General features: G+C 39.5%; 1 long non-coding RNA gene across 1 annotated transcript; it reads right to left on the bottom strand.

Moving 5' to 3' along the window:
* Positions 1–17316: 17316 nt before the first annotated feature.
* Positions 17317–19845, bottom strand: LOC102244582. Its single transcript, XR_313299.2, has 6 exons — positions 19773–19845; positions 19105–19151; positions 18923–19000; positions 18767–18831; positions 18481–18549; positions 17317–18270 (listed from the first exon to the last, which is right to left on the bottom strand). It is a non-coding gene; the product is annotated as an uncharacterized LOC102244582 (long non-coding RNA).
* Positions 19846–19969: the final 124 nt, after the last annotated feature.

Genomic DNA, 19969 nt, shown 5'->3' with positions numbered 1-19969 from the left:
CGCCGGACAATGAGACCTCCCGGGCCCCGCGCCGCTCCACTTTCTCGGGAGCCTGGGGCCGAGGGAGGGGCGTCCGAGGCTCGGGCTGGGAAAGCCCTGCTGCTTTTGGGGGGACGGGGCTGGGTCCGGTCTGGGATGGTGCCGAGGCCGGATGTGGGTGCGAAGCCGCCCGGCGGGGAGCTGTGCAGGGCTCCAGCTCAGCCCCGGCCCTCCGAGCAGTCTAGGGCTTGCTCGCAGCACAGTTTGGGCAACTTGAAGCCCCTCCAAGCTGCACGATTAGGGCAGCTGTGAGGAACATGTCTGTTTCTTTTCAAAAATCTTGGCAACTAAATCTTATGTGAAGTGACATTTCCTTTGTAACCGGTTTGCTAGTTACACGAGAGACAAGACAAAGGCATTTGAATTTCAGACGCGAGACGGGTAATAATTTTATCCGATGCAGCTCTAATGGAAAATAGTGCCCTATTAATTTAAAAACAAGCTTATTTTCGGGAGCTCACTGGTTCCCTAAATAAGCTCTATGCTATGGCCGATTAGTGGTTCGAGGAAAAGTTATGTGAGCACTCTTCCAAGTGCCTAAGCACATCAAGTGCCAGATTATTTTCATAGGTTTCTGTATCAAAACATGGAATACTTGACGAAAGTATTAACTACACAATGCGTTCAGTTAGCAAGCATCTGAGATATCCACTACCTAAAATCACAGACATGTACCTGCTATGGTATTCAGGAATTTCAGCAACAATTTACCTCATAATCCAAAAGTCATAGGTAATGTTATAAGTGAAAAATGAAGAGCCAAAATATTTGACATAAAATGTGATAAACTAGAGTAATCCTATAGATTAAAGAATGAAAATAATAGATTTGGACAATCCAATGCTTTTTATTTAGCCCTTCCTGGGGAATCGATGTTCCTTAAAGAAAGTGCTTTTACCTAGGCAATGCCATCTACCAGATGATGAAAGAATCCCAAAGTAAAATCTCTAGCTCTGCCCTAACCGGTTTGGCTCAGCGGATAGAGCCCCGGCTTTTGGACGGAAGGGTCCCGAGTTCGATTCCGGTCAAGAGCACATACCTGAGTTGTGGGCTCCATCCCCAGTGGGGGGTGTGCAGGAGGCAGCTGATCCATGAGTCTCTCTCATCATGGATGTTTCTTTTTTTAAATATTTGTCTTATGAATTTCAGAGAGGATGGAAGAGGGAGAGAGATAGAAACATCCATGATGATAAATCATTGATTGGCTGCCTCCTGCACGCTCCCCACTGGGGATGGAGCCCGAAACCTGGGCATGTGCCCTTGACCGGAATCGAACCTGGGACCCTTTGGTCCGCAGGTTGACGCTCTACCCACTGAGCCAAACCGGCTAGGGCTCATCATGAATGTTTCTCTCTCCCTTCCTATCTGAAACCAATAAAAATATATTTTAAAAATCTCTAGCTCTAATTTCTTTGTCTAACCACCCCCTAGAGCTTTATTTGAATACACACCCTGACCAGTTGCTAAATGGTTAGAGCCTTAGCCTGCACATGGAAGGATTTCAGGTGCATTCCCAGCCCAGTCAGGGCATGTGCAGGAGACAACCAATCAATGTGTTTCTCTCTCTCTTTCTCTCTCCCTCCCTCCCCTCCCTTTTCCTCTCCAAAAAAAAAAAAAAAAAAAAAAAAAAAAAAAATCAATGGGCCCTGACCAGTTTGGTTCAGTGGATAGAGCATCGGCCTGCAGACTGAAGGGTCCCAGGTTTGATTCCGGTCAAGGACATGTACCTTGGTTGCGGGCACATCCCTAGTAGGGAGTGTGCAGGAGGCAGCTGATAGATGTTTCTAACTCTCTATCCCTCTCCCTTCCTCTCTGTAAAAAATCAATAAAAATTTTTAAAAAGCCAGTGGCTTCTTTTTAAAAAAATATATAAATAAACAAATAAATAAAAATGTAAGAATTTGGGGAGTGGGGGGACAAGGGCAGGGTGGAGGAGGTCATGTAGATCACAGCTAAGTTAGAAAAAAATAAAATAAATAAGTAAACAAATTATTTATGAAATGTGATAAATGCAAAGAAGACACTAACATAGTAAACTGTTACAGAATAACAGGGAGGATCTACTTAGGTTGGTCAAGAAAGGTCTTTCTTTTTTTTAAAAAAAAAAATATGTTTTTATTGAATTTTAGAGAGAGAGGAAGGGAGAGTGATAGAGAGATGGAAAAATCAATTGGCTGTGTCCTGCATGCCTCTTACTGGGGATCAAGCCCAAAATCCAGCCATGTGCCCTGACCAGGAATTGAACAGCGACCTCCTGGTTCATAGGTCAACCCTCAACCTCTGAGGCACACCAGCAGGGCCCACCAGTGTTTGTTTTTTATTTATAATATATTTTATTGATTTTTTACAGAGAGTACGGGAGAGGGACAGACAGAAACATCGATGAGAGAGAAACATCTATCAGCTGCCTCTTACACACCCCCCACTGGGGATGTGCCCACAACCAAGGTACATGCCCTTGACTGGAATCGAACCTGGGACCCTTCAGTCCGCAGGCTGACGCTCTATCCACTGAGCCAAACCGGTTAGGGCCCCACGAGTGTTTTTTAAATGATTTTTATATACTACTTCATAATACCTGGATATAAATTTGAAAATATTGACAAAATTAAAAATTTTGTGGAAAAACTTATCAAAATTAAGTGAAGTAGAAAATAGAGCTTGGCCAGGAGGTCATGGTTCAATTCCTGGTCAGGGCACATGCCCGCATGACGCGCTTGATCCCCGGTGTGGGGTGTGCGGAGGCAGCCGGTCAGTGATTCTCTTTGATGTTTCTTTCTCTGTCTCTCCCTCTCCCTTGCTTTCTGAAATCAATAAAAATATATTTAAAAAAAAAGAAAATAGAAAGATACTCTGAAAACTATAGACATTGAAGAAAAAAATTGAGGAAGGTACAAATAAGTGGAAGCATATACTGTGTTCATGGATAAGAAGAATTAACATCATTAAAATTCCATACTACCCAAAGCAATCTATAGATTCAATGCAATTCCTATTAAAATAATAATGATGTATTTCACAGATCTGGAACAAATATTCCAAAAATTTATATGGAACCAAAAGAGACCCTGAATAGCCTCAGCAATCTTGAGAAAGAACACATTTGGAGGTACCACACTACCTGATATCAAACTGTACTACAAGTCCATTGTAGTCAAAACAGTCTGGTACTTCCAAGTTAAATTTTACAATTGGCTTAAAAATATAGTTGCCGAAACCGGTTTGGCTCAGTGGATAGAGCGTCGGCCTGCGGACTGAAAGGTCCCAGGTTCGATTCCGGTCAAGGGCATGTACCTGGGTTGCGGGCACGTCCCCAGTAGGAGATGTGCGGGAGGCAGCTGATCGATGTTTCTCATCGATGTTTCTAACTCTCTATCTCTCTCTCTTCCTCTCTGTAAAAAATCAATAAAATATATTAAAAAAAAAATATATAGTGGAGTTTATCACCAAACACCTGATCTAATACATGACATCAATAGTTCAAAGGGAGTAAGCTATATATTCATTTAGATGCTAAAGAGGCATCTATAATAGTAAATTCAGAACTAAATAAAACTTTCTTACAATAATAAAGAATGGTTTTTTAAAAATGTTTTTATTGATTTCAGAGAGAGGGAGGGAGAGAGAAAGAGAAACATCAATGAGAGAGAAACATGGATCAGCTACCCCCCTGCACACCCTGAACTGGGGATGAATCCCGAAAACCTGGCATGTGCCCTGACTGGGAATTGAACTACTGACCTCCGGGTGCATGAAATGACGATCAACCAACTGAGTCATACCAGGCTAACGAATAGTTTTATAAAATCCAGGCAATACCACGCTGCCCACTCAAATACTGGTGCTTCCATGAAAGTCAGTAATACAAAAGGGAACCTGCCCTTATTACCATTATTTAACAAAGAATTTCTAACAATTAAAATGAGATTTGAAACAAATAAGAAGTATAACTGTGGAAAAGAGAAGATAAATATATCATTATGTACAGATGATAAGATAGTGGACAGTTATAACTAATAAAAAAAGGGCAATAAAGTAGCCAGATAAGAAAGCAATCACCAACACCATTAGATTTCCTACATACCAGCAATAACTAGTAATAAAATATGGTGGAAAAGACTTCTAATTTACAATAATGATGATTTTACATGTGTGTGTGCCTGTGTGTGTGTTCACACAGTATACATACACAAACATATATAAAACACTTAGTCACCTTTAAAAGGACTATAAAGATCATATATCAGGAAAATTACAAAACTTACATTGAATAATATAAAAATAAGATTTGTATCAATGGAGAAATATAGCAGAACCCTAAATAAAGTTGACTGAATGTTGTAAATATTGTCAATAGTTTTTATTTATTTTTATTTATTTATTTATTTAGCATACTCCCCACTGGGGATGTGCCCGCAACCAAGGTACATGCCCTTGGCCGGAATCAAACCTGGGACCCTTCAGTCCGCAGGCCTACGCTCTATCCACTGAGCCAAACCAGTTAGGGCAATAGTTTTTAAATAGATTTAGGACAATGAACACCTGGAAATTGAGTTAGTAATAAATGTGAAGAACTTCATTTTATTTTTATTTATTGATTTTAGAGAGAGAAAGGGGGATAGAGAGATCAATTTATTATTCTACGGACTTATTTTTTATGAAAACAATTTTAACAAGACTTTTTTATTTATTTACTGTTTTTTGTTGTTTTTTGAGAGAGAGAGAGAGAGAGAGAGAGAGAGAGAGAGAGAGAAAGGGAGAAAGAGAAACATTGATTTGTTGTTGCACTTATTTATGCATTCATTGGCTCTTGTATGTGCCCTGACCTGGGATTGAACCCACAACCTTGGTGTATCAGGAGGATGCTCCAATCAACTGAGCCATCAGGTCAGGGCCTGTTCCACTTATTTATGAATTCATTGATTGATTCTTGTATGTACCCTGACCGAGGGATTGAACCCACAACCTTGGCATGTTGGGACGACACTCTAACCAACTGAGCTACCTACCAGGGTTTTTTGTGAGTTTTTTTTTCCTTACTTTACACACTCTTTTAAAAAAAAATTTTTTTAATTGATTTCAGAGAGAAGGGGAGAGGAGGAGAGAGAGAGAGAGAGAGATAAACATTAATGATGACAGAAAGATCAGCTGCCTCCTGCACACCTCACCCTGGGGATGAAGCCTGCAACCTCAGCATGTGCCCTGACTGGGAATTGAATTGTGACCTCCTGGCTCATAAATCGACGCTCAACCACTGAGCCACGCCGACTGGGCCTTACACACTCTTTCTAAGCAATCTATTTTATTTCCATGGCTTTAGTCACACTTTCAAACCAATAACTCTATTTCAGACCTGACTATCCTACTATATGAACAGCACTATATGATACGTATACCTCAAACTCAACATTTTTTCCCCCTTTCCATCCCTTTATTCCAGTACTTTCACCAGCATTCCCAGTAACAGAAAATGGCATTTCCATTTTTCTCATTGCCAAAGCCATGACTTGGACTCATTCTTAACTACTCTCTCCGTTATTTCTCTATAATCACACAATCTATACACACTAATCATCTGGCAGCCCAAATATTTCTTGAAACCATCCACTTTCCCCCATTTTTAAAACTACTTTTAGTCTCAGTCAGTATCTTCTCTCAATTTGATTATTGTATTACCCCTCTTTACTCGTCTTCTTGCCTCCAGTGTTGCTCTCAGAGCCAGTTTGGGGGGCAGATGACTTGTGCAGTTGCACAGGACCCTGAACTCAAAAGAGCTCCTTACTTGCCCAGCCAGTGTGGCTCAGTTGGTTGAATATCATCCTATGCACCAAGAGGCCCAGGGTTCCATTCCAGGTCAAGGCACATGCCGGGGTTGTAGGTTCAATCCCCAGTAAAGGGCCTGTAGGAGGCAGCCAATCGAATGGATATTTTTCTCTCTGCCTCTGGATCTATTTTGTCTGTCAGTTTATTTTGTTCATTAGATACTCCATATAGGTGAGATCCTATGATATTTGTCTTTTTCTGACTGGCTTTTTAAAAATATAATTTTTTATTGATTTCAGAGAGGAAGAGAGAGGGAGAGAGAGATAGAAACATCAATGATGAGAGAAAACCACCGATTGGCTGCTTCCTGCACGCCCCCTATTGGGGATTGAGCCTGCAACTGGGCACGTGCCCCTGACTGGAATTGAACCGGGGATCCTTCAGTCCCCAGGCGGATGATGCTCTATCCCCTGAGCCAAACTGGCCAGGGCAAAAAAAAAGATATTTTTTAAAAGAGCCCCTCACTTGATGTTCTGCTCTGTTGTTGCCATCTTGCAATTCTTAATATTTTTATCTTTGAACTAGTATTTTGTAAGTGAAGTCCAATGGGACAACAGAGCATGTGTATGAGCAGAGGAGATTAATGCAGAGATTAGAGTTATACAGCTGCAATGACATTCTCTCATGTGAAGATAGAAATACAGAGAGAATGTCAAGTTCATAGACCTCTTGAATTCTGTCCATGGATCCTTGGAGGCCAATGGATCCCAGGTAAAAATGTTGGTTGTGGAGGAAGAAAGTGGAAGAACTCAAAGGACTGAGAAGCCAGATTATTTGGACATTGATGTGTGGACACTAGAGATAGATGTTATAGTCTAAAACAGAAAATCTGGTCCCAAACTCTTCAAAATTAATAATGGGAAGTAAATGAAAAGGTGGAAAAGAATAGCCTTAAGCTAAGAACAAAGGGTGGCAAGCCAGGTGGGATGGGCACGAAAAAAAATCAGGGGTTGGCCTGGTCGGCATGGCTCAGTGGTTGAGTGTGGACCTATGAACCAGGAGGTTAAGGTTCAATTCCCCGTCAAGGCACGTGCCCGAGTTACGGGCTCAATCCTCAGTCGGGGATGTGCAGGAGGCAGCCGATCAATTATTGTCTCTCATCATTGATGTTTCTATCTCTCTCTCTCCCTCTCTCTTCCTCTCTAAAATCAATAAAAAATTATATTTTTAAAAAGCCAGTCAGAAAAAGACAAATATCATAGGATCTCACCTATATGGAGTATCTAATGAACAAAATAAACTGACAGACAAAATAGATCCAGAGGCATAGATACATGGACAGAAAGATCTTAGAGGGGAGGGAATGAGGTGGGGGAGACGGGCTGAAAGAGGATGAGGAGATTAGCTAAAGGACATATATGCACAGTCCATGGACACAGACAACAGTGTGGTGAAGGCTGGGGTAGAGGAGGGCGGCTGGGGCTGGGTGGAGGTGGGCAAAAGGGAATAAAATGGGGGACATCTGTAATAGTGTCAACAATAAAAATAAAGTAAAATAATAAAATAAAATAAAATAAAATAAAATAAAATAAAATAAAAAATCTGCAAAGGGAAGCAGTGCCCTCAGGAAAGGATCAGATTTTAATTAGGACAAGGTGGTGGAAGTAATGCACAAAATATGGTTGAGAATGTGTGGTAGTTTCTTACCTCTGTAGACTGGGTAGTGGAAAAGTTTGGGAGAGAGGGCACTTGCTGGGGCATTATGTATTAGAATGGCTGCAAACGAATGTGAAAAGATAGCTTATCATTTAATTCTTGGTTGGTAATATAAAACCACTATCCAGAGATAACAGTGTAGCCTTACCGTTTGGAATACTTATTGCTGTAAAATTTGTCATTGTGATAAAATTTAAAGCAATCAAAATTTTCATTCTTAGGGAATTGATTAAATAATTATTGAATACCCATAAAAATAAAATGTTCTCAATGTTGCCAATAAGAAAAATGACAAATAATTTTTAATGGCACTAAAAGTTATCTTTATAGAATATTAAATTTAAAAAAACAGGATAATAAACCATATACAATATAATTCAAATTTGATTAAAATTTCTATCTGCATAGAAAAATACATAAAATTGTGGTTATCTCTAAGTGGTGCAATTGAGTTATTTTAATTTTACTCATAATATATTCTTTATTTTTGTATTTTTATAAAGTATTTGTTTATAATTTTCTTTTGAGGTGATGTTATAACTTTATTTTTATAATTTTTAATAGGTAAAAAAGGAAAACAAAAAGATAGCCTTTAGGAAATTACATACTTAAACACCCCAGAATCCTGTGCCTAAAATTGAAAATGTGTATTTTACTTATTCTGGAAGTTTGTGTTCTACAGATTCCTTTTTTTAAAATTTATTTCAGAGAAGAAGGGAGAGGGAGATAGAAACATCAATGATGAGAGAGAATCATTGATCGGCTGTCTCCTGCACACCCTATACTGGAGATCGAGTCCACAACCCGGGCATGTGCCCTGACTGGGAATCGAACTGTGACCTCCTGGTTCATAGGTTGATGCTCAACCACTAAGCCACACTAGCCGGCTACACATTATTCCTTATTCAAGCTAAAAAATAATAAGTAATTTAAATACTAACTAAATGGCAAATAGAAAACTGCATAGGAGACAGTTTCTTATATTTGGATTTCACTGGATATAAATTTAATAGGTTATATTTTTATTCTGTATAAGAAGAATGTTCAAAGATACTTAGTTTTATTATATGAATTACCTATTAACCATAAATCTTGAATAAACATTAACATGGTATTGTGCTTATTGTACATCCTGAGATATGACTGTTTAGCAAGATAGACAACAATACTATGGGCAGGACTGGCATCACTTAGTTGTTAGAAGTGTTTAAAGTGTATTGGTATGTAATAACCCCACTTTTCCAAGATGCCATTGAAGCTGAAGGAATAAATTCCAAGTTATTTTAAAATTATGTCAATAATTCACTTTTCTAGAGTTTTGTTTGTTAGACTCACCTGAGGAATTCTTTTTGGGCAGAATGATTAGACATCTTGCAAAGAATGGAGAATGCTAATACCTTAGGATAAATATATTATCTTTATTGGGAAAAAATATTTAAAGCATATTTCCTGTTGAAAGTGTATTTTTAAGGAGCAGTATGTTGTTGGCATGACCCTAAAACATCCAATTAGCCACTTATACTCAGGTTGCCTCTCTTTTTTTATTTTATGATCATTGCGTAGATACATTAATTCATTAGATATTGCAAAATGGTGATATTCTAATTATGTCAGTCTTGTTCAGTTATTAACTGAGACACATCAATAAAAAGAAACGTTCTCACCTTCAATTTGATTTTTGTTACTACAGTTGGTGTTGGAAAGTCCCTTTATTTGCTAGTTTTGAAATTTATAAGTTGGTTTCCTAGCATCCTCCCTCTAACAGTATCAAAATCAGGTTGCTGTTTTTTTAGGTATCATTATGAACCCATAGATTCTAACATATTTTACGTATTTCAATTTATTATCATTAGTATCCTTAATAATAGTCAAAATTTCCATCTTTGGAAAGTAGGAGATGCTGCAAGTTGGCTCCTGAGTTCTTGTAAGACAACGCTAGCAGTCTTTGATAGCTTTCTTGCTCTCTGCTATATAGCAAGATGCACCAAGCTCATCTTATTCATTTATTGCCTAAGATCTGTAATCAGTTACTTCTCCAATAAGCCTGGTTTCCTTTTAATGGTGAAAGGTGGAGACCACAATCCAGACCCTAGGGGTAGCATTCACAAATTTTGATGTGTATGAATCATACTTCAAGTTTCTGTGTTGTTTTTTTACAGTGGTTCCCATTTTACTCAGAGCAAAATCCTTTCAATGGCAAATAAGACCCTACATGATCTGCATGCTCTGTTTCTTCTCTTTCCTTATCACATATGCTCCTGTCTTTGGGCCACGGCCATGAGAATGCCATTTTCCCAGATAGGTGCATAGCTCAATCCCGCACCCCCTCATCCTCTGTAAGTCTTTGCTTATCTCACCTTCTCTTGGAAAACTATCCTGTCAACTTCAGCTAAAAGCACAGCCATTACTTACTCCCCCAAAAACACATCCAGTGTCCTGTGTTCTATTTATTTTCATACCACTTCTCATTTTTTCATATAATTTATCTATTTATTATGTAGCACCCTTTTCCTAAAATGTAAGCTCCACAAGGTCCGGGATTTTGGTCATTTGATTCACTGCCATATCTTTAGTGTTTAGGACAGTACCTGCACATGGTAGCTATTCAGCAGTACCTATTTGTTCAATGACCAAATAAATGAAAGCTTAGGATATTTCTGAATTATCACACACCTAGCCTATGAATGTGGCTCAATCTCCAAAGGAAAAGATTGAATTTAAAGCAAACATCCATCAAGAAACAACCCATAAAAAAAAAAAAACTGAGCTATATCCAGATATGCGGAAACAAGTCCATGAATTTAAAAACTGTCCTGACATTTCTGGGTATGTGGTCAGACTCAGAGCAAAGTCTGTACATTCATTTTTTAAAAATAAATGTAATATATGCTGAGTTCCCATCAGTGATGAAAAGAAAAAAATGAGAATTGAGATATACCTCAAAGAATACACCTTACAATTGCCCCAGAGAAGTTTAGTGTGCTTAATGCCCATGTTCTCACTAATGTAATTAATCAACTATTAGCAACAGGCAGGCCCCAAACTGTACTTTTATTTTGTATAAAAATAATTGATTAAAGCCATTTGGTTTGTTTTTACTGTTAAAATCCATATTTTAAATAACTGGAGGCCATATCAATAAAAAAATTGATGTGGCAAATATGGATTCTGGGCTACTATTGAGATTCAGATTCTTATTGGCTCATGAGGCTGAGCCTTTCAGGTTTTTAAGATGAATTACAGGGTGAGAGCCTGCTAGGAAGAGACCAGAGATGGGGCAGATGAGAATAGGAAAGTACTAGACCCATGCCTGACTCCAGGGACCAGGTCTCAGTGCCTTGGAAAAATGCCTGACAAAAGGCTGAAGGACCTATTTTCTCAGGGGTCTGCAAGACAGGAGATACAAGCAGTGCTCTGCTTTATGAGGCTTAATATCAGGAGGAGGATTTGAGAACCAAACATTCCTCTGGACCATGATAAGAGTCACACCAAAGGAGACTTTGATGTTCTGTGGGAGGCACTGTATGTATGGAGGTATCCAAAGGAAGGGCCACAGTAATAGGTAGAGTATCAGGAAGGATTTCATATGAGACCTATCTGTGAATACATGTGCAATACTCTAATGGGGACCCCAGAACCTCTCCAAAGGAATTATGTAGGGGCTAGCGGCCCTGTGTCAACAGATGGGCAGTGAGCCAGTACAGTTTAATGTGATCTTACCAATTCCTTCAGGTTAATGAATTCTGAGGAAATTTAAATTTTCACTGGAAGAAAATTGTGGCACCACACTACCAGGGGATTGAGCACTGCATTGAGACAGGGGTAGAAGATGTTGGTTGTCATTTTGGTCACTAACTAGCTGGGTTATTTTGGGCAAGTCAAGAATTTGAATTTAGACTTAGAAGGGACTTTGAAGTTGATTAGGGCCAGCTTCCTTCCTCCAATTCACCTGGACAGAAAACTATAATATGGAGGCAATATATTATTTTTTAAAAAATACTTTTTTATTGATTTCAAAGAGGAAGAGGGAGAGAGATATAGAAACATAAATGATGAGTATCATTGATTGGCTGCCTCTTGTACACCCCACACTGGGGATCAAGCCAGCAACCTGGACATGTGCCCTTGACCAGAATTTGAACCCGGGACCCTTTAGTCCACAGGCTGACGCTCTAGCCACTGAGCCAAACCAGCTAGGGCTGGAGGCAGTATATTCTAAATGGGAAGTTCCATTTTCAAGTTGAGTTGCAGTTTGCCTCTTTTTATTTATTTCATTGATCTCCTTTTTGCCTTCTAAAGAAACACTAAACTCCTCTGGGGGAGGTACATAATGTGGGTAAGAACACCATTTCTTGACTTAAAACAGCCAGATTTAAAATTCCAGTTCCACTTGGCCAGTGTGGCTCAGTGGTTGCGCATTGACCCAGGAACCAAGAGGTCACTGGTTCAATTCCTGGCCAGGGCACATGCCCTGGTTATGTTCTCAATCCCCAGTAGGGGAATGTGCAGGAGGCAGTCAATAGACAAATGTTTCTACTCTTATTGCTCTCATTAGGTTGCTTTCCTAAGTTTCAGTTTCCTCATCTATAAAATGGGCATAACGATAGTACCTACCACATGGTATTATTACTATCCCACACGATATACTTTCAAATATCTAAAAATAGTCATACTTTCCCTTGATTTTCATTTCTTCCGGTTAAATATTTCTAAGTCCTTAAAATATTGTCCAGAATGATAGTTTCCAGAGCCCTTGTCTTCTTCCTTAAGATACCTCCTAGTTCAGCGGTTCTCAACCTGTGGGTCGCGACCCCTTTGGCGGTCGAACGACCCTTTCACAGGGGTCGCCTAAGACCATCTTGCATATCAGAAGTTTACATTACGATTCATAACAGTAGCAACATTACAGTTATGAAGTAGTAACAAAAATAATTTTATGGTTGGGTCACAACATGAGGAACTGTATTTTAAGGGCTAGAAGGTTGAGAACCACTGTCCTAGTTTGTTACTGTTCTTCTTAAATGTCCCATTCAAACTAAAAGCCCCACAATGTTTTAATGTGCAAAGTATAGAGGATGATGAAATCATGCTTTCTAGTGAGCTAGACCTTAAGCAGCTGATATTTTAAATCTCTCAATTTGACTAACATTACATATTAAGTAATGCCTACTTTACCTACATTCCAGGGTTACTGCAGGAGAAACCAAGATGATGTATGTCAAAGTACTGTGAAAAATAAAAAGCACTATAAGTGTCAGTCATAATTTTATACCAAGTACTTTTCATGAAATAGGGGGGAAAATCATGATAGGTATGACCTATCAGTTACAAAAAAGTGTCATTTTAAAACTTATTGCCATCTTTTTTTTTTTAATTTAATACTTTTGAATTCTTTTTTTTTAATATATATTTTATTGATTTTTTACAGAGAGGAAGGGAGAGAGATAGAGAGTTAGAAACATCGATGAGAGAGAAACATCGATCAGCTGCCTTCTGCACATCTCCTCCTGGGGATGTGCCCGCAACCCAGGTACATGCCCTTGACCAGAATCGAACCTGGGACCTTTCAGTCCGCAGGCTGACGCTCTATCCACTGAGCCAAACCGGTTCCGGCCTTATTGCAATCCTAATGTTCATTTAGAAAAAGGAAATTTTGAGTAAAAATAAATCATTTTTTGTTGTATAAAGTAATTATGAAAGAACTAATTTCATTTGTTAAAAAGTTTTTCCTATGAAGCATAAAACTTCAGACAATATTCACTTCTAAGTTAGTTAGATCCTATTTCAATGTAGTAAATAAAAACCTAAAGGGAGAATGTATAAAGCCAGAGAGATTATATTGCATGGGCTTTAAAAAATTATTTATAATTATCTAGCCAAATATAAATTCCCAAAATTATAGCAGTGGTCATTTATCCTTTGCTTCTGTTATAGTTTGTTAGAACTGCCATAACAAAATACCACAGACTGGGTGGCTTAAACAATAGAAATTAATTTTCTCACAGTACTGGAGGCTGAAAAGTCCAAATTCAAGGCAGGTTTCATTCTGAGGCCTCTTGGTTTGTGGGTAGCTACCATCACACTGGTCTTACATGGTCTCTTCTTATGAGAATACTCATCCTATCGAATCAGGGCCCTACCCTTATGACCTAATTTAACTTTAGTTAATTCATTTGAGAGAGGGTGAGAGAGCGAGAGAAACATCGATTTGTTGTTCCATTTATTTATGGTTTCATCAGTTGCTTCTTGTATGTGCCCTAACTGAAGACCAAACCCACTACCTTGGCATATTGGAACACTGCTTTAACCAACCGAGTTACCCGGTCAGGGCCATGACCTCATTTAATCTTAGTCACTTCCTTTGAGACTCCATCTCCAAATACAATCACACTGGGGTTACACCTGATCTTTGTTATTACCTGTTACAGTTTTCCAGCACTCTCGTTTTTTTCCCCCCTAATCAGCCTGGATCTCAAGGTCAATAACTTTAACAAAACTTTTTAAAAAAGTGTATTTTGCCCTAACAGGTTTGGCTCGGTGGATAGAGCATTGGCTTGTGGACTGAAGGGTCCTGGGTTCGATTCTGGTCAAGGGCATGTACCTTGGTTGTGGGCACTTCCCCAGTAGGAGGCAGCTGATTGATGTTTTTCTCTCATCGATGTTTTTAACTCTCTATCCCTCTTCCTTCCTCTCTGTAAAAAAATCAATTAAAAAAATATATATATAAAGTAAAAAGTACATTTTTATTTATTTCAGAGAGGAAGAGGGAGAAACATCAATGAGAATCTTTGCCTGCCTCCTGCACACTCAGCCACTGAACCACACTGCCCAGGCAACAAAACTTTTATTTGCATCTTTAATTATTTTGGTCCATTATTGCTCTGCTTTTCCTGGTTAGTTTACCCATAATTTTGGATTAATCCACTGATCTGCTTTCTGCTCGCAGCCATGCAGACAAGCCCCATGGGAGAATAGTGAAGGATTTATATTCATTAACTGTTAAAATCAGTTTTCAGCCTCAGCAGCTTAGCACTGCAAGGCAAACCTGTAACAAGTCTGTAAATTCCTCTTCTCTAAATCCAGTGTCTGATGAAAACTCTTGTAACACTTCCTAAATTTATCTCATTCTGTCCTGAAGACCACTTTGCCTGATACTTTACAAAGTTGTCATCAGATATTTGCCTAGTTCTCACCCTTGCTTTTCATTCCTGAACTCCTTGCTTTTCATTCTAGTTTCTGTTCCAGATATGGCAGTTGGACTTGACAACAAATTTGTTTCCCAGTTTTTGTCCCTTGGCACAAAACTATCTCCACGATTTGAACTAAACCTGGAATGTCCTGCTCTTGGAATGTTCCAGGACTCAACTCTTGGACCACTTCTCCTCTCTATTTATATTCACTCCCTTGCTGATCTCATCTAATATTGTGACTTTAAATATACCATCCACATGCTAATGACTCCAATTTTATTTCTCCAGCTCACACCTCTCCCCTGAAACTCCAGACAATCTCATTTGGGAGTTTGCCATCTAAAAGTTAACATGTTCAAAATCAAGCCTCTACAAGAGAACATTTTTGGGAGAGGACAGTCATTATCTTGACTGTAATAATTTGATGGGTGCATGCCTGTGTAAAATATCAGTGGATAGAGCCTTGGCCTATAGACTGAAGGGTCTGGGGTTTGATTCTGGTCAAGGGCACTTGCCCAGGTTGCAGGCTCCATACCCAGTGTGGGGCATGCAGGGGGCAGGCAATCAATGATTCTCTTACTGATGCTTCTAACCCTCCCTCTCTGAAATCAGTATATTAATCCATTTGACTGAAAAAAACCTCAATTCTGAGACTAAGTCCTTATTTCCCATTATAACTCAGCCACACAGTGGACAAGTGGTAGAGTGGCCAGGACTTGAGACTAAGGAAGTTCTTATTAAAACCACAATGGTCCATAAAATTTCAAACTTCACTGTACATTTGTGTTTTGATCCAATCTCTGTACATAACCAAATACATATAACCAGTGAGGTAGAGACCAGGGGTAGTGGCAATTCAGTGAAGCAATTTTAATTATGCTTTAAGCATTGTTTGGACCTGAAATCAAATTTTCAGGAGGAAAAATATAAGAACTGGCAAAGGACAAGCATACTATCCCAGTAGCCTGGAATTAAAAGGCTCTAACTGGGAAACTGCTGGGAGAACTATAAAAGCAGCCAAAAGCAGTTTCATACTGGCTGGGCAAACCGTGAGGATTATGAAGCACATAATCAGTTCAGAGGGCACTTGAATGGGAAGCCAGGCGCAGTAGGATATTGGATTTCTGGCAATGGAACTAATTTTAGAAAACACCAAATGGTAGGTTTGAACCAACTGAACTTTAAGATAACCTGGGAGCATGGTGTAAGACAGAGAGGAAATTCTTACCAGCTAGTCACTAAAGGCAGACATGTATCTTCTTTTAACTTCTGAAACCAGTCCTAAACAAGCAGGGCTATCAGTGTCATTCTTTTAGGTCTCTAAGCCTTGAGTCTCCATTGAATTCCCTATTAATTTAGAGGGCAAATCCCCCAGGTCCCTAGTCTTGGCCAGTAGCTGCCTGTTTTATTACCAAGCTGGCATTCATAAACCAGAAAGCATTTTACAGCAAGAACTCTTGTGTGAAATGAGAAATCCCACCCCGGCGTCTAAGTGAACTAGTAATTTTAATTAAAGCTGACATGGTGAACTTTCAATCTAATTACACTAAAATTGTTACCTTTTTGCACCCAACTCATTTCTTATCCAGGTGTGGATCCTGCAGTCAATAAGGCTAAATATGACTACACCTTCAACTGAAAACATGTTTTAGGGGACTCCAATGACTAGCTTCTTACAACTCTAAACAAACCTTGCTAAAAACATTAGTAATGCACTTTTCTAACATTTCAGTCTTACCCTCCCCACTCATCTCAGGTTCTGGAGCATCTTAGCTCAGTGCTTCTATCTAAATCTCACACTGGAGCTGGCTGAGTCACAAATTCACTTGTTCCATCACCAGAGACACTGTCTCCCACAGTACTGCTATCTCTATAGCTTGTGTAAAAACGGTTGACAATATCAAGATATCTTGCTTTTCATTTTCCTTGGTATTTTACATTACTGACATAGAAGACCTGAACTCTGGCAGAACCTAATACAATGCAATCAAGTAAATGCACACTATAATCTATTAACTAAGGAAATGTAACATTACAAGAATCGGGAAAGAAGCAAAACTAGAAGTGCAGGAAAAGGTCAGAGGGATAATTTTGTCTATTTCACAACTTTGCCTTGCTTTGAAGTTTGCCAGCTCTGACTAAGGGTAGCCACTTGTCTGAAAGTTTTGTGTAGGATCCTAATTAGTCTTTTACCATTGTTCACTTAGAACTTGCTGTATAACCAAGTATCAGGTAATTAGGGTGTCTATAAAATCATTAAATGGATCTTACACACTACTTACTACTGATTTCTAAATACAGTGCGGCCTTGACTTACGAGTTTAATTCATTCTGTGACGGAGCTCATAACTCAAATTACTTGTATGTCAAATCAAAAAGTGAACGAGTGAGACACGTGATGCTGGGCTGACGTTGTGGCGGTCACTGTGACATTCACTGCGCTGCGCCAACTAGCGGTGGGGTATCTGAAGCTGGCTCGTAACCTGAATTTTAGCTCGCAACTCAAAGCAAAAAATCGGCCCGAAAACCTTGTTAGTCAGGAAACTCGTAAGTCAAGGCCCCACTGTACATGTAATTAATGCAACTAATAAAGTCACAAACAATGCCATTTAATTACTGATCTTATATCAGAGCTGCAATATTCAAGAATGCAATTGTTGCATTTTTTAGACACAATCTCATTGAATACTTACCTGAAGGTGTACTTTACCTCTAAGGATTTATCTAAGGTTAGTCTTTCTCATTTCTTTTGGTAATATCAGGATACTCACAATATGTTAATTGCTTTTCTCATTGAAACAAGTCTCAAGGCCCCTTGCTTTCCCAAACTGAATTTCTTGCACCTGGTTTTATAATGTGCAGATACCCCAAATACTAAGCCCTTTTAATTTTAGTTCATTTTAATATGGGTGCAAGAAACATTTTCAGAGCCTTTCTTGACCGTATGGGTTCAAAATAGAATTCTTCTAAGGCAAGAAAACATTTTAGGGAAAAGATGACTGCTCACTGAAGAAAAAAATTTGGCATTTTGATCTTGATATTTAAATATGAGGGCTTGGGAGCTATTTAGGTAAAATAATCATGAATGGGGACCTAATCACCTGGGACAGATCAGATGTCATTACTGTTTACACTAAATCCATTCTGTACAATGTTTGACTAGTTCTAACTCAAATTATTTTCAGCGACCTTCCACTGCCACACTGTGCCCCTCTTTATTCTCATCATTACTCTCCATTTTTTAGTTTAAACATTCTTTCAAATAAACTTTTACACAGCTTTAATTACACATTTTACATTTAAATACATTCATCCAATTAATTATTTGATTACAAGACTCCTTAACTGGGGGAAAAAAATTCCATTACAAATACTTAGTTTGACATGCACTCCTAGAAACAGCTAGGATGTAATCTACTAGTTAACAGGTTGTGAGCCTCCAGGACAGTGTGACATGACTAAAAAATACTCCAGATAATCTTGATCTGCATGTTTTCTTTCCATGTCCACAAAATGAAGATCACCAGTTTTCCATACAAAAGGCAGGTAAATCTTCTAACACCTAGAAAAAGAAAACACTTCAGATTTACAAACCTACCAATATCAGAACTTATTAAAATTTATTTCCAAAAAGGCTATTGTCCTTATAACGGTCTATCTCAGAAGCCAGATCCGTATTAAGTTTTTTCAACAGAAATTCAGGTTCGGGATAGGATCATCACAGATAAGACCGAGGACACAATATTGACTGTTAAGCAAAAATGTGACTCACAGAAATGGTTGCAGCTTAAAAACGTCATAGTAAACTGGCCTCTTTCAACAGGCAGACAGCGACCTCTCACTGTTGGCAGAGAAAACAAAACAAAACTATTGTGAGGTAGTTTCCCCCTTGCAGGTAACAAAAATTCATTTCATTTTTCATACTGGTCTTATTTCAGAAGCTGAATCCGTATATGCTTTTCTTCAGGCAATCAGCTTCGGGATAGGTTTCATCATTGATTAGACCATAAACCAAAACATTAAAAGGCAAGCACTTTCTTGTAAGCCACACAACTTACTTCAAAACGAATCTGACAGCCAGTGACATCCACAGCTTCATTAGTAATCACCAACTCCCAGGATGCTGTTCAAGAACAAAAAAATTTCATTTAGACTGTATATAGACTAAACATACGCTGAATCAAAATACTAGTCCAACACACACACATACATACCTGGCAAGATTGTCAGGTCTTAGCCAGGTAATTTTCCAGCAAATATTCTCCCGTAAGTTTTGGAATTTTCCTTTGCATCTAGTAAGGAGGAAGCAAATTTCAAATGATGCACCACCTTTTATTCTTGTAAATCAACAGGTTTATTTCACCTGTTTAAAAACTAACCTCTCAAAAGCACTTACCTTAGCATCTTCACGTAACGGCTTCGTTACACCGAGCGCCATTGTTCCTGCGGGGAATCAATATATTTAAGACTAAGCACTCTAATGGAATAGAGCTCAAGGTGTTCACTACTAAAAAAAAAAAAAAAAAAAAAACCCTCCCCGCTTCAGTGATCCGATTTGCACACAGCGCCACCTGGCCACCATACAACTTACAAAAAAAAAAAAAAAAAAACCCTTCCCGCTTCAGTGATCCGATTTGCAGACAGCGCCACCTGGCCACCATACAACTCAGTCTCCGGCAAAATCAGGGGCTGTCCATTTTGAAATAACCGTTTTATCCGGCGACAGAAGACACTTGCCTTCAGGTAAAACTTAGCTCCTAGCCCCAAATCCTGGGAATGTGGTTTTCCTGCCGCTGCTCAGGCTCAGCCAGCCGGCTGCCCGGGATTAGGAACCAGGCCGCGCGCAGCGCCGATGGCCACCAGCAGCCTCCAGCCTAAGCTCGAAGCCTGAGCCACCACGACTCGGGACACGTGGCAGCCCGGCTGCGTCTTCCCCACTTGCCAGTTCTCAATATAAAACACTACGCTCATTCGAATCAATAAGTCTTTTCACAATTCTGCAGCTTCCGACTGAAGTCCCGGCCTCCAGTGCCCGCTGGAACCCTCGCCCCGACACCTACTCACCAAAGGCACAAAACCAAGCACCGAGTCCAGACGCAAAAGAGCGAGCTGCGCTGCCAGCAGCTCCCTATATAGCCTCTCCCGAGCGAGACCGAGGCCGCCCCGCCCTCGCACAGCTATTGGACACGAGAGAAGGCGGGGGCGTGGCCTTTCCGGAGGGAGAACGCGCGTGGCGGCTCTTTTCTTTGGGGGACTCGTTC

Source organism: Myotis brandtii, unplaced genomic scaffold (genome assembly GCF_000412655.1).
Source record: "Myotis brandtii unplaced genomic scaffold, ASM41265v1 scaffold153, whole genome shotgun sequence".
In the NCBI taxonomy this organism is placed as follows: Eukaryota; Metazoa; Chordata; class Mammalia; order Chiroptera; family Vespertilionidae; genus Myotis; species Myotis brandtii.
Note: the sequence above shows the minus strand (reverse complement) of the source record. Positions and strands in the feature narration are given on the sequence as shown.